Source organism: Biomphalaria glabrata, chromosome 8, assembly GCF_947242115.1.
Source record: "Biomphalaria glabrata chromosome 8, xgBioGlab47.1, whole genome shotgun sequence".
NCBI classification, from domain to species: Eukaryota; Metazoa; Mollusca; class Gastropoda; family Planorbidae; genus Biomphalaria; species Biomphalaria glabrata.
In genome coordinates, this window is record NC_074718.1 from 7,105,838 (window position 1) to 7,111,837 (window position 6,000).

Below are 6,000 nucleotides of genomic sequence, written 5' to 3' on the forward strand. Positions count from 1 at the left end.
ATACAATGCAAAGACGAATTTGTTTTCTAATACAAAATCTTTATTTTCTCTTAATATCCTTATCGCTATCCAGACTGGGCCCCGCGCAAACTGTTTTGCATAGGGCCCCGTAATCTGTAGGACAGGCCCTGCTGATGACTGACCTCTTCCAGTTTTGCATGGACAGTGCCACGTTTCCTCACATCTGCAGACTCAAAACCTGTAGTTCGTTATTGTTTATAATAATTTGTTGTCCAGTGCTAGTTTTCAAAAATACACTAAAAAAAAGTTAAAATAAGGGACATAATATTTAAAATGATTGATTTAAAAATAATTATCCAGTTACTTCCCTTAATCAGTTTATTTTTACCAAATGTGTATCTGTATACTACACCATTAGTATATTCAAATTAATGAAAAAAAAAAAAAATACTAATACGTTCTTTCACGCATAGAAATTATTTGTTTTAGAAAATTAAAATAAAACTTCACATCTTTCAGGTAATTATAAATAATAATAAATTTAATAATAAAATAATAATAATTAACAAGACAATCCTAAACCAACAACTTTAAATGTGTTTAAAGTTAGACTCTAAACTCTAAACAAAGATAGGCCTACGTCATTTGGCGGATGTACGTAGCGGTATTTCTTTGCGATTTTGGTTTACAGTTAACATATTGGACCTTAATGAAGAGATTATGAAAGTACTGCTCTAATATCATTATATAACCTAAGTATGTTTATGATTGAATTACAAAAGTTTTTGTGAAACCAAAATGTTAACATAGGAATGAAACTTTTTAGCAATAATTTCTATCTATATATAAAATTCTTATTGTGGCCCAACCACGCGGGACACCACAATGAAAAAGTAATGGAAAGATAACTCTTGTTTTTTTTCTGCAAGTCAGACTAGAGTTACCCCACGTTATCTTTCGTGGTGACAGACAGAGAGGATCAGAAAAAGAAGAACGGGGGGCGTATGCTACGCCGCGGGTCGGCTCGTTTGAAAAAATGTGTATTCATTTTTTTTTTAAGTATTGCATTATAATAAGCAATTTATGTACATTCTTGCCTTCCTTGTATAATACCATATGATATAATTATTTGTACTGGTAATTTAGTTTGACAAAAAGTTTACAGGATACATTAACATTTGTATTTTTGCATTCTTCAATCTGTTCTGCTTCCTTTTTCTCTTTCATTCGTTTAAAAAACATTGAAAAAAAGTACTTGAAAAAAAAAATAAAGGTTATTTTAAGTGTAAGTGTATCAAGTAGTTTGTATCAGTCATTTTTAGTCCGAGGGGGAAAAAAAAACAAGACGAGATTCTGCTACTGGTCTGTTACGTACATTCCATTGTCTTCCTGTGAAAGCGAGAATCGACTACAAGGTGTCCACACTTTGTCATCTGTGCATCTACAATAAAGAAATGCCCCTTTTCCTTAGCGAACTGATCTCTCTATATGTTCCTCGGGAGCGGTCTGACCTTAATGGACTTAACGCTTCCAGTCGTGTTTCGTTTCTCGCATGTGTGTAGTTATGTTTGTAAGTTATTTATATTTGCACCTGTATCGTTATTGTTAAAGTAGTCGAAGAGGTCTACAACTAGAGTCTAACTGAATTTCCATTCGTTTGGACCAACAATGATCTTATTTTAAATGGACAATATCACATAGTAAATAGTCGACAAACAGCTAACTGTGCAGTACGAGTCAAACAGGCAATTTTAGACAAACAGGTCTAATAACTGACAAACGTGGGATTATAGGATGCATGGTCGTGCGGATATAGGCTCTAGACTATCGTTTGGTCGTCTCAGTGGCCCCGGGTTCGTACCCTAACCGCTGCCACCCCCGTCGACCTGCGGGACGTTTGGACTGGGGTGTAGATTATCTTCAACTCTAGAGGAACATTCGAAACATGTCAAACCCTTGTTACTAACATTTCTTCCACTCTACTCCTCTCAGGGGGGTAGCTCGGAATTTTCTATCATTTGGGGGCCTGGGGGGGGGGGGTACCTCTTTGGGTTCCCCTGTATTTTGCGTAATATTTAATATCTAATGTAAAAAATACTAATTTCTCTTATCTTATCTTATATAATACAGACGTTACTTCAAAAAAGAAGATGATTACGTCCTACGCGTCATGCATTCTGTCATGCATATTAACCAATGACTTAAATTCTGCCAAGTCACTGGTTTTCCTGGCTACCTCAGGCAACCCATTCCATGCTCTAATAGCACTAGGCAAGAAGGAGTATTTGTACAAATTTGTCCTAGCATATGGGATGAGGAATGTGCCTTTATCTTTGTGTCTTTCTGAGTATTTTATTAATTTGGCTGGGGAGTTCAAATTCTTCCCCTCCTCCCCCACCCTAGCTACGCCACTGACTCCTCTCACCTCTTAGTTTTTCTTTGATTCCGCGAGTAAAAAAATGTTTCAGACACTGACCTATATAGATATCATTTTTTTTAAAGCTTGCTGACCTAGATTAGAAGCCCATTATACATAGGTATGTGTTTAAGCTTGCCTTCGACTCGATGGGATATGGGATTAGATCTAGATTGCAAAAAATAGAAAGATACACATAATTCATTAGTTACCTCTTTGTACGTATGCTATTTCATTCAATACGGCTATATCTAGTAGGCCTGTTCTAGCCAACTTCTAGCTAGGCGCAATACTATTAAAAAAAAAGCGTTAAACACCAGAAGCAAGTGATTCAACCAATGTAATACTGTGTACTGACGTTAGTCTTGATGACCTAGATAAAAAAACAAAAACGGGGGCATCAGATTCACTGGTCAGGGACTCCTGTCTCCCTTAACACGTGCATGTCCCCCTTGCAATACCAGAAGTGGGCGGGGCAACAGTCGATAAAAACGTTGACCAGTGCCGGCTAGTCCAGAGAGCCCTGACAGAAAATTGCGCATGTTGCCCCTGGAATGATTGACGAATTCGGAATAATTCCCGATAAATCCATCCCGGGAATGGCACTGGGCTCGCGCCTGGAACCACGTGACCGCCTGCAGAGACACGGGGCGAGACCGTGGGAGAAATCGTCTGCAGTTTGTCACTGCCTCTGCACGGTTGACATGGGCGGAGGCAACTTGTCTCAATTATCTCTTGTAACCAACGTCTAGAGTTATCGTTATTTAAAGGCCCCGGATGTAAAGATTTATTGATACAGGAGCAATAAAATGGAACTCAGTCGATGTGAGGTTTAGGTCATAATGTGTAATAGATCTACCCGAAATTGTCAAAAACTAAAGTCTGCGAGCTAACATTTATTTATAATTGTAACAATTAAGAACTCCTGTCATTTTAGATGGGGATTTTTTATTTTATAGATTTTTTTTTTTTAAGTTAATATTGTCCAGTAGGAAAATCACAAGAGTGACGTTTTCTTGTTTCACTGGCTCCTTACTTCCCTTACTGCGCGTATAACAATGCTTCACACAAATGTCAGCCTACATGGGCTGAATGTTTGATTTCCCTATTTAAAATTTGTAACGACATAGTGCATTGTAAAAGAAAAACTCGGGACTATCATGAGTACTCGTGACGACATTCCGAAGTGCATATCACACAGTTAGGCCAATATTCAATTTACATTATTAACTCTTTCTCTCCGCAGTTACTTTCTACGTTCCAACGATATATTTAATTTTCCTCATTTGTATTTCACTATCCTGTTATGATTAAACTTTAATAACTTTGTTTGGTTGTTATTAGAAACTGTTTTATATGGTATAGAATTAAATAGTAGGCCTATTGAATGCTCTTTTTACACAATTTTAATTTCATGGTGTCAAATCAACGTTGGTATAGTCAATTAGGAGAGCTACAAATATTAAAAATTTATTTATTTAAATATATACTTGGTGTTAAATTACCTTTATATACATTAACTTAATACCAGGCTATATTAAGTGGACTCAACAACTATCAGGTATGTAATGTAGGATCGCAGCAGACGTGGGAGGGTCTTCTCAAAACATAAACGGTCTTACCAGTCTGGACATTCGTCCAATATCATGGGCATACACCCCACATCATAGAAATGTATTCCAGATTATGGACATTCATCCCAGATTATGGAAATTCATCCCAGATTATGGACATTCATCCCAGATTATGGACAATCATCCCAGATTACGGGCATTCATTCCAGATTACGGACATTCATCCCAGATTATGGACATTCATTCCAGATTATGGACATTCATCCCAGATTAAGGGCATATATCTCACAAGATAGAGATGCAATCCAGATTATGGGCAAATACCTCACATGATAGAGATGTAATCCAGATTATGGGCATATACCTCACATGATAGAGATGTAATCCAGATTATGGGCATATATCTCACAAGATAGAGATGCAATCCAGATTATGGGCATATACCTCACATGATAGAGATGTAATCCAGATTATGGGCATATACCTCACATGATAGAGATGTAATCCAGATTATGGGCATATACCTCACACGAGAGAGATGTAATCCAGATTATGGGCATATACCTCACATGATAGAGATGTAATCCAGATTATGGGCTTTCATCCAAAGTTATCATCAAGAAAGTAAGTTTCTAGTCTTAAGCCTCTTATTTAGATGCAACCAATATTTTAAGTTTTCCTACGCATTTCAATAAAGGACATAGTGTTGGCCTCTTTCAGTTACAGAACGACTACGGTTCATCTCGAACACTTTTTCACGTGACTGTGAAGCCCTAGTTTGGAGAGACACTCTTTACAGGTCAAGGTGGCTTTTTCGCATTAGTGGTAGAGGAGCTAGACATTATTTTTTTGCATGGCACGCTTTTCTTCCAGAGCTGTATCCCATGTTTTTTCACTGTTCATAGCTTTCTTTCTAGGGCTATGTCTTCCCAATGGTCAGTAATTAGTTATTTTTACGTTTGGCTGTTGACGGTATAGGATATACAATAAACATGCAGATATCTTCTTCGTATTTGTATTCTCTATACAGTCGTTCACCCTTGCAGCAGTAAATCTTTGCAATTTTTTAGTCTGTTGACTGTATGTGTTCAGGGGGCGTAGCTAGGAATTTTCCATCGGTTGGGGCCCACCGGGTGCTTAACCTCTTTGGGAGCCCTGCATTTTGCGCAATATTTAATTTTCAATGTAAAAAACACTAATTTAAGGACCCTCCTCAAGTGGAAGCCCGGGGGGGATTTTCAAATTCTCCCCCCTCGAATCCTCCCCCCAGCCTAGCTACGCCACTCTGTGTATTAGTAAAAATCTAGAATTTTAAATATTTGTCTAGTGTTTGAATGTTCCTTCAGAATCAAAGATTGTTACATCCTTGCCCAAACTTCCTGCTGGACGGCGGGGGATGTCGGTGGGCAGGGTTCGAAACCTGGGACCATTGAAATAATGATTGAAGTAGTATACCACACGACCAGACAGCCTTTATTTAGATTTTATCAAAAAATCTACCGAGCTTTTAATTGGTATGAATTCTATAACCTAGAAACAGACGTTTGGGTCTCCTTATGATTGGAATATATCATTACAATGACGGTACAAACGGTGTAGAATGCTACCTTTGATATATCTGTTCAAAAGAACATGAACATTGTATATTCCAAGCGTTTAAAAGAAATATTATACACACTGTGTATGTTTTTATTTACGTAAAATAAAACTATCTTTTTAACGATGATAATGTCCAATATTTGCTTTAATTTTTTTTTTCTTTTTTTTTTTTTAAACGTGCATGAGGAAATATAATTGTGCAGAGAAATGGTAATGTAAGTTCGGTCAGTACTCTCCCTTGAAGACAACAATTGCTATAATTAGATTATGTCGAGTTTGTCTGAGTAGAGGCTGGAATCCACCTGAGAAGGGACACACACGCACACACACACGCACACACTCACAAAGTAAGGACGACAACTCCGAACTGGATCATACATTTTTTATTGTCAGGGAACTTGGGTCTCCGCTAAATTTAACAACAAACAAGCTCGCACTTAACAGAAGCGT